The sequence below is a fragment of the Ixodes scapularis genome, unplaced genomic scaffold (assembly GCF_016920785.2).
Source record: "Ixodes scapularis isolate PalLabHiFi unplaced genomic scaffold, ASM1692078v2 PGA_scaffold0__279_contigs__length_252992795, whole genome shotgun sequence".
NCBI classification, from domain to species: domain Eukaryota; kingdom Metazoa; phylum Arthropoda; class Arachnida; order Ixodida; family Ixodidae; genus Ixodes; species Ixodes scapularis.
The window spans coordinates 242979063-242988773 of NW_024609835.1; the positions used below are offsets into that span (position 1 = coordinate 242979063).

General features: G+C 48.7%; 1 pseudogene; it reads left to right on the plus strand.

The window, feature by feature from the left end:
* The first annotated feature begins 290 nt into the window (after positions 1-290).
* LOC121047827 lies at positions 291-6464 on the plus strand (annotated as a pseudogene).
* The last annotated feature ends 3247 nt before the right edge of the window (positions 6465-9711 follow it).

Consider the following 9711-nt stretch of genomic DNA (forward strand, 5'->3'; position numbering starts at 1 on the left):
GCTTTTTGTCGAGCTCAACCAACACCACCTAGACTAGGAGAAGGCCCCTGCACTCGTTATCCGCCGGCCTCTGACGTCATCACACTTTGCCCTAGCTATCCCGAGCCGCCGGCTTTGGGCGACCCACGACAGATGGCGCTAGCGGTACGTCACCCACCAGCCTCCCCTCCCTGGCCACCTCAAAGCGACGGCGTTGCGCCGGCCAACAGCCTGGGTAGCGTTTGGTATTTTGCGGAAGAAACTGTTGCCACTAGACAGTTGGTTGATGTGCATGCTTTCTACGCAAGAGCATGGGCCGGTGCTGTGTACCTAACTGTAGAGGAAACTACGACAGCGGGCCAAAAGTTAGGCTGTTTGGGTTTCCGAGCGATCTTGAACGAAGAGCAAAATGCCAGCGTGCTGTGTGACGTGACGACGTCGACGTTGGAAAGCTGAAGGATCCACAGGTGAGCCTTATCTCCTTCCTGTTCTCCTGCCTTGTTACTATCTAAATACAGCATGCAATAAAAGTGTGCTGTTCTAAATTTCCAAGCATTCAACTGTCACGACAGTTCTTTTGTGTACACGTGTAAACGTGGGTTCTTGTTAGCGTGTGTAAACGTTCATTGCTTGATGTAGTCTGTTTGGGACGGTGGCAATCAGTTCGTCGAAGGACGTTTCATGGACAAATCGTTTCGTCGACACTGCGATGTTTCACCGACAGGTTGTTTCATGGACAAATCGTTTCATCGACAGCTCAGATTGGATTTTTTCTATAATAAGCTGCATGAGACTGTCGCCGCGAAGTGGCATGTACCTATCGGTCAGGTGAGTTAACATATTTGTGATGAGCCGTCGCAGACTGTCGCCGCGAAGCGGCGTGAACGCAGGCGGGGAGGGGTGGATTATGGCGCACCCCAATGATACACGCGTGACGAAATACCCCTACAGCGTGCAATTCGCGTAACGAGTGTCGATGAAACGATCGTGTCGACGAAACGTGTGTCCATGAAACGTGTGTCCACGAAAAGTAGTCCACGAAACGTAATTCCACGAAACGAGTTTAGACGAAATGATAGGGACCCTGTTTGAGAGTGGTTACTGTTGCTATAGGTTTATGTGTACGCATAGACAAAGGTGGGCCCTGGTTTGCTCCTTAATACAATGTGCCGTGGTGGTTCTTATACGCAGGTTTGTGAGCGCCATTTCATGCCTGACCACCTCCGTACGACATCCAAGTACACCGATTCTGACGGAGGGACCATCGAGGTCCAGATCAAACTTACGCGGCTTACGCCTGACGCTGTTCCAACTATTTTTCCTGACTGCCCACGCTACCTGTCGGAGGCTCGCCAGTCAAGAGAAGAGCCTGACGCCAAGAGAAAACGCAAAGAAGACGGACAGCTTCAGAAAGCCATCCAGGAGTCGGCGCTGGCCCACGAAAGGGAGGAACAAGAAAACAAAATACATAGCCTCCAGGATGTTACTTCTTGTCTCCACCGATTACGGGAGAAAAAGTTCTGGGCAGCAATAACGTGTGACAGCTGTTTAATCTTCGCCCACATCGAGACGACAACAGATGCTCCAGATCGAGCTTCTTGTTTCGGTGACAGTGTCGTCCAATTTGTCTGTCCGTGTGTTTTGGAAGGGCGCTCGTCTTACTTCTGACGAACAGCTGGACATTCCGGATGAAATCCACGACTGCCGTGTGTTGGTGCAACTCCTAGAAAATGTGGAAAACCACTGCACTACAACAGAACATCGACCAACGGATAAAGCGAACGCTGTGCTCAAGCTGGTGGCTTCTCTTCTTGATGACATTTCAAGTGGAGAGCTGCTGGAGGACGAGAAAGCAGACGCTGTGATGTTCCTTAAGGAGCAGTGTCACCTCCTGCTGAAGAGGAACAATGCTGTAAGGTATTCCCCTGAACTTTTGGTTCTGTGTAGCATTCTGTACACTATTTCACCCCATGGGTATAGGTTTTTGCAAAGCAGTGGAAAGATTGTGTTGCCTCATCCTGCGACAATCAAGCGTGTTTGTGCCACACATGATGTTAGTCCCTTAAAGGAACAGAATGAGGAAGGTTTCCTGAGATACATGAAAAGAAGGGCAAGCCTGCTGAAACCTCACGAAAGAAATTTGACTCTAATGGTAGACGAAATACACCTGCAACAGTTCTTTCAGTAGAAGGAAGGCAGTATAACAGGCGCTGCTAATAACTGCTCTGAACCAGCTAAAACAGCTCATGTCTTTATGGTACAGAGCCTCTTGACACCATTTAAAGATGTCGCACATATTCTCCCTGTTTCAAGAATAACAGCTGAGGGACTACATGACATTGTAAAGAAGGTAATCATGAGCCTTGAAGATGCTAATCTTCATGTTTTTGCAGTCATAACAGACAATAACTCGATCAACCGGAAGGTAATGTCTATGTTTAGGACAGCTCACAACCTGGAAATTGTTTATCCACATCCAGCAAATGCGCAGCAACCTCTTTTTCACATTGTCGACCCTGTGCATTTGCTGAAATGTGTTAGAAATAACTGGCTGAACCAGAAAAATTCTGACAAGTGTTTCTATTACCCTCCTTTTGACGGTGATGACACAGAAAATATAAATATGAAAGGGGCATCGTTCACGTCCTTGAGGAAACTTTATGAGGCTGAACAAGATAATGCTGTAAAAGTTGCCTGTGGGCTCACCTACAAAGCATTGAATCCAAGCAACCTGGAACGGCAAAATATGAAGCTAGCCCTGAGCATTTTTAATGCCTTCGTCTCATCTGCTCTAAGGATCCAGGGCAGAAGTTTGCAATTGACACTTTCGGATGAAACAGCCAATTTCATTGACCTAATTGTTAGGTGTTGGAACGTTGTTAATGTTAAGACACCCCAAAAGGGACATAGACTGAGAGATGTCTGGCAGGAGCCAGTACAGGGAACCACCTGTGAGCAGCTTCAATACTTGGACAAGTTTGTCAGCTGGCTTGATGCCTGGAAGAGCAGGCATGCACAGACAGGCACACTGACAAAAGAAACTCATTTGGCTCTCAGGCTAACTACCTATGCTTTGATTGAGGTGTCAAGGTACTGCTTGGAAGAGCTCGGCTTTAGATATGTTCCCTGGGAAAGTTCCAGACGGACCCTCTTGAGGCTCGTTTCGGAAAGTATCGGCAGCTGTGTGGGTCGCACTATAACGTGTCAATCACAGAGGTGCTTGAGGCTGAAGCGAAGATCCGTCTTCAAAGCACATTAGTTTTGACAGACATGCCAGAATCATCTAGCGCTTGCAGAACAGAGCCAAATGCCGAAATGCTAATTAGCAAATATAACATTCAGCTGACTAGCAGCGAACTGCAGAGGCCTCAGCAAGACATGCCGGCATTGGTATACATAGCCGGTTACTGCGCGTATGCAGCTCTAAAACGCCAGCCATGTGATGATTGCCGGGATTTGCTTACAATCGCAAGTAGAGAGCTTGAGCGGAGTGACCACGTGCTAATCGACAACATGAGCAGAGGTGGACTAAAATTTCTCCAGCCATCTGTAGTGCATGCAGTGCTGTGTACAAAGATTGTCTTGGAGCGTGTGACAGGCAAGCAGTGCGAGCATCAATTCCACACAGAAAGTAGCCAAAGGTCGGCCCTTCTAAGTGTGATGATGCATTTGCTCAGTGACAACGAAGACCTTGACGCCTGTGCAACTGGCCACAGTCCAGACTCCATCTTAAAAAACATTCTGAACCCAGCAGTGAACACTTTGCTGAAGAATTATGCAGCTTGTAAGAATTATAGGATCACCAGAGAAAAGCTTAGTGGAAAGCAAAGAAAGCTGCATACCTTGATATGATGGGGATGTTTGCTTTCTTTTTTAGTTCCCATTTTTCTCTAATGTGCAATACCTTTTTTTGTTGTTACTTTGCTTAGGGAACTGCGGCTTGAAATGTGGGTTAAAAAAAATGTTAGTTGTGTAAAAGCTGAAAAGTTTTGCAACAGAACCAATTTGTCAAATCGCACTTTACTTGCGCACGTGACCGAAAAGCAGTTCGGAAGGTAAAATGGATTTGTTTGAGTTGGAAGCATTTTAACAATCTGCGATCATTGTAAAGAAAAATAAATGAAAATAACTTTGTGCCTTTCTGTCTGTTTCAATATGTCATGTAAATAAAACAAAACAATAAAATTTATCGTGCAATGCCTTCTGAAATGCTGCGGCGATGTATTCTGTAACTATTCCGTTCAACGGAACCTACTTTCCGAGTCGGCGCATGCCGAGCGGCCGGAACGACTCTTGGCAGCCAGCCCGAATGGAGAGCGGACGGGCAGGGTGTGGTGACGTCACGGATGAGTGCGGAGGCCTTGTCTAGTCTAGGTGGTGTTGGCTCAACCCACCCTATACAAGTGAGCCATTATGAACGCAACTCCAGTACTTCAGCATCTCGGTGCCCAAATGCACATTCCAATGCAAGTCCTTCTGGTGTCCCTCTGTGTGACACATCGAAGCTACCCACAAGGTTTGAAGATTTTGAGTCTTTGTTCAACCCCTAGCTGGGGTTGGTGGTAAAAAATTACACCCACTCAGTCAAGGTGCGGCACAGCGTGCCGCCTGTACAGTCTAAACTCCGCCGAATTCCGTTCACGCTGCAAGATGCTGTCTCTCAGGAGATTTTTAAGTTTGAGCGCCAAGGCGTCATCGAGCACATTGACGCGTCAGAATGGGTGTCCCCCGTTGTTATAGCAAAGAGCCGGATGGTAGTATCCGGATGTGTGTGGACCTGCGTGCTCCCAACCAAGCTGTTGTTATAGATTGTTTTCCTCTTATACATAACGGTAAACTCTTGAGCTCTTTGCAAGGAGCCGCACATTTTTTCAAAGTTAGATCTTTTCTCTCTAAAGGCCTCCGTTTTTAATGGACGACCCCCACACGCCTTCCAACTAGGTGTGCTAAGGCAGGCTGTTGCCTCCATGAGAGATGCCGGACTCATTGAAACCAGAAAACGCTGCCCTTTTCTTTCCCCATCCAAGTGGTCCCCAAGTCCACTCAGCACTCGCGTTTCATACTTGACTGCTCCCATTTAACGCCTCATTTACCCAGTCCTTCTTTTGTCCTGCCACCTTTGCCACGTGCCATCCATCTTTGCCCATTGCCCCCGCGGCCTTTCTTTAACAAGATCGACTTGAAGGACGCCTTCTACCATTTTGGCTTGAGCCCCCAGACTCGCTGCTTGACCACTTTTCGCATAGACGGCATTTACTATCAGTGTACCGTGCTCCCGTTCGGTATCTGGCCAGGCTCATATTTCATGCAAAGTCTCGCCACAGTTATGGCCCGCAGAGCGCGCGCACGCGGACTTTGGGCCTGGTCCCATTTGGACAATCTCCTCCTTGCTCACGTAGATTTTTCTTTTCTCGAGGAGCAGACTGATCGCTTTGTCCACGACCTCACTCGCCGTGGTTTCCGCATCAACTCGGCAAACTCCCAGTTTACTCCGTCACCCACCATTATTTTTTGGAGATGTTTTCTTAACGGACTCAACGAGTCTATGTCGCACACTCCCAGCCGCTACCGTGACTTACTCCACACGCTAGACGCCCTTAAGGCACCCCAGACCATTAAGGTCTATGAGCAGCTTGCGGGACTTTGGACTTTTTATTGTTCCCTTTATGGTTGCCACTACCATGAGTTGTGCCCCCTCCACATTGCGGCGGCGATGGGCCGTCCTCCTCCACTGGAATGGGTAGAACTTTTTTCTTTTGTGCTCACGACCCTCCCCACCTCGATGCTCTTTGCCCTGACACATGTGATCCACAAGTCTTTCTCCGACGCCAGCTCAACGGGACTACAAGTGTGCCTCCCTAAAGGCAACCTCACCATCATCACGAAGACCCCAACCAAGATTTTTCAACAAAAACTTTGGACAGTGTTCCTGGCCATCTTGGTCTCTTCCCCACAGACTGTCATTCGATGCGACAATCAAGCAGTTGTCCATGCATTAACCAGAGGCCACGGTTACACCTTTTCAATGTTTGAAGCGTTTGTGTCTGCCATTCTTTTGACAAACAAAGCTTCATGGCTACAATGGCTTCCAACTGACCACAAGCCAGCCGACAACCCCTCTTGACTCCACCGCACACTTTCCCGTGGAAGCGAGTAGGGGCCACCGCCAGGAAGCCGGCGCCTGTATATAGAACTGTCCGCCTCCTGCCGGTCCTATATATTTAAGGTTTACTGCGAGAGACTGCAGGGTTCTCCGTATACACGAAATCCACGAAGAAAGCAAGATTCATCTGAGCAGTGTCCGGGTGCCCGAGGTAGTCTCCCCACCTCCCCTGCCTGACCTGCACGCCGCCCTCAACCAGCCCGGCACCATGGACGAAGTGCTGTCGTACATGGTGCGACGGCCGGAGTTCGCAGCCACCATGGCACTAGAGCCGAGCCCGGAGGAGGGGCGGCAGCTCACGGAGGAACTGTTGCAGTTTTAGAACGGGAGCCCCGGGTGACGGCGTACTCAAGAGTGTGTTTTGTATGATGTATTATGTATTTGAATCATGTGTTACGCATGATGTAATATATATTTTAATGCATTTTGTAGTGCTAAGTTCTTTTTCTTTGTGTGCATCATTTTGGGGGGAATGAGAGCTGGCATCCCTTGTTCTAAAGGGGTGTTCAAGATCTTGAGGAGGAGGGAACTGTGGGAGCCGCCCGGTCCACTTCCTTGATTAGGCCCTATGGCAGCGGAAAAAGCACTCCGAGGTGTCCAACTGCCAGCCGGAGCGCCCCGGTTTGTACCTCGGAGGAGCAATCATCTTGCCTGCTTAATCTCGCATCGCATGCCTCCACCTTGTGCCCCCCACTTTTGCGGGGACACTCGAAACGTCCCCCTGGCGGTTGGACCTCCTCGGGTCCGAGGCCGAGGCCACCAGCGGAGAGAAAGAAAGGGGGGGGGGGCCTTGCACTTGGCGCGAGGGGACTGTTCGTTGGGACATCAAACTGTTCAGGCGTGTGGCCCGACGAACCCTGTCGGCCCCACCTCCGCGCCCGCTCTCGGGAAAGCGTGACAATAAGGTCTGTTCCTTCCTTGTCACCCTTAGCATGTTATCTGTTCATGTTAACACGTAAAATAAAAGCCCGATTATCCCTTGCCCTCAGCGTGTCCATGTGCTCCCTTTTGTGAGTCCCGGCTAGCGGTTGCAGCCAAAAGTCGAACCCTCCGCGCTTAGCACGATACGCTGCGGAGTGGTAGGTTGAGTGGTCGGCCTCCTTGCCGGACACCCTCACCCCTTTGAGACCTACACAACCTACATTTGTGTAGATATGGTAGATAAAAGAAACTTCAGAAATGTTGCGACGCTTAAGAAGGAGCTGAAAACCAAAGAAATAACCCTACTGCAGACAGATAAGTCTGGAAAGCTTGCGCTTCTACCGACGGCAGATTTTCAGAAAAGGGCTACGAAGGCAGTTGAAGAATTGTTTCGGCCGTGTACCGAAAATCTGAAGATACTGAAGAGAAAGGTACTGGAGATACTGAATGAGTGTGAAATGCAGGCAACGGTCAAGTTGGTTGGTGAGGAAACGAAGCCGTTAAGCTTTTGTGAAAGACCATAAGCAGTCTGTGCCCCTAAGGGTGGTAATCAATGAAAACAGGTCAAGGCAGAAAACTGTATAGAGATTTTAGCAGAAGTGTCTGTCTTCGGTTGACATAACAAGCTCAATAGTTCCAAAACATTTGGACGATTAGTTCAGAGTTTAGTTGTGTTTCGCCAGCAAGGCTGTGAGGTGTTGTCGCTTGACATTAAGGGCCTCTACTACCCACTAAGGCAACCGTTTTTACTTTCGAGGGTAAGAGAATGGCTCGAGGCTAATTTGATTGTTTTCCAGTCCCGTTCGGGAATACATGTGGGAAGTTTTTTAAACATACTGGAACTGTACCTAAAGTCAAGCGCCGTTGAGTGTGAGGGGAAGACTTACTCACAAAAGGTAGTGGTGTGTATAGGTTTACCAATAGCACCTCTGCTGTCGGAGATCTGTTTGAATCAACTGGACAAGAGAGTCGCACAATTTTTACAATTCTTCGTCAAGTTGAGTGTGTCGACAACAACAGTTGAGCAATCGTACCTTGAACGCCTCATCTTTGTTTACTTTTTTCTTTCGCCGTTTTTTCTTTGCCCGTTTTTCTTTTTTGTCTTTCTTTTCTTGCTGCCTGAATTTCGTGAGGTTTCTTGTTTGTTACTTGCTTATCTTTATTCTATGGATCGAGAGGTTTTTGTTTTATACGGCTCGCTTTTTCCGTTCTTTAATTTTTTTTAAAATTATTTTTGTGTTCTGTTGTTGGCGCTGTGTGGAGGTCGTGGCTAGGTGTAAACGATCGCAAACACCGTCGCTTAAACATGGCAGTGTTTTTGATCTTCACCAACCAAGCTCTACTGTATTTAGCGGCTCTTAGCTCTAATTGATAAGGTCCTGTTTGTCGCAGCCTTTGGTAAAAGAAGAGACGCGCGGAAATTTCAACTGGAGCTTAAGTTAACATATTTTTGTATATCAAATTATCGATATATCAAACTATTTTAGGATCCCCTTTGAACTCGATATATCCGGGTTCAACTGTAGTCAGCCATCAATGACACTCGATGTGGCGACAAAAAAGTTTTTGCGTTTATGAAAAGGCAATACGTCCTTCTAGGGATGGCCGAGGGAGCTTAGCCGAAAGAGCTCGGGGAATCGGTGGCGAGGTTACCCGAAGCGTCCTTTGGAGGCGCCCGATGCCTTACGTTTTTCGCTTTAGCGGCAAGCGGTGTCCCACTCCCGTAAGTAGAAGCAGATTTCCTTGCGTGGGAAGTAAACAAAGTCTTCGTTCTCAGGGCGGGAGCGGGTAATCGCCCTTGTCGCCGGGGTACTTGGGAAAATTACTTTGTCAAGGCCATGTCGGCGACTCCAGGGGAGAGAGGGAGGTCCGGCCTCTCTTTGGAATGTCGGCGCGCCTTTTTTTGGAGAAGTTGAGTTTGAACGAGCCCGTGCGCGGAGCAAGTCGTTATCTCTTGCGGTCCCGAGGGCTCCGCATACTTTGTACTCTGCCCCGCAGGTCTTTCTCCTGCAGGGCAGAGAACTTGCAGTGCGCGGCAATGGATTTGGCGCTGAGGCGCCATTGTTGGCGTTGGGCTGTCGCAAGTGACAGTACGCCAAGCGTGAGATTTTCTTGTTTCGTGTTGTAAAAAGTTGTTCGTCCTTTGTAAATATATATTTATTTACTCGACCATCGAGCCTGAGCATCACTGTGGGCACTGGGGGCGAGCCACCTTCCAGCCAGCGCAGCAACTCCACGGTAGACGAGAAACTTTACTGTCCTCGAACTGTTTTCCTTGGGGACTAAGAGAATGTCCATAAGCGTCCAGTCGGAGAAGGGACGACCGCACTGAAGTTGGGTCCAACAGAGTGAACTTCAGATAGCAAGGCATATTGTGTTGTTCTGTTGACTGAGAGTGTGTCCTCTGATTTCGTGAACTCTGAGAAGTCTGTAAGGGTCCAGTCGGAGAAGGGAGAACCGCCCCCAAGTTGGGTACAACAGATTGACCTTTAGATAACGAGGCGAGGCGTGTGAAAGTTCGGGGAAGATGCGACGGAAGGAAGGCTGTATAAAAGTAGCTGTGGTGATTAAGAATGTAGTTGCCGAGTTTGAGACATTTATGTTTGTCCCTCCTTGTAAAACTCCGTCCTGGGTTACCGTGGAGCAGC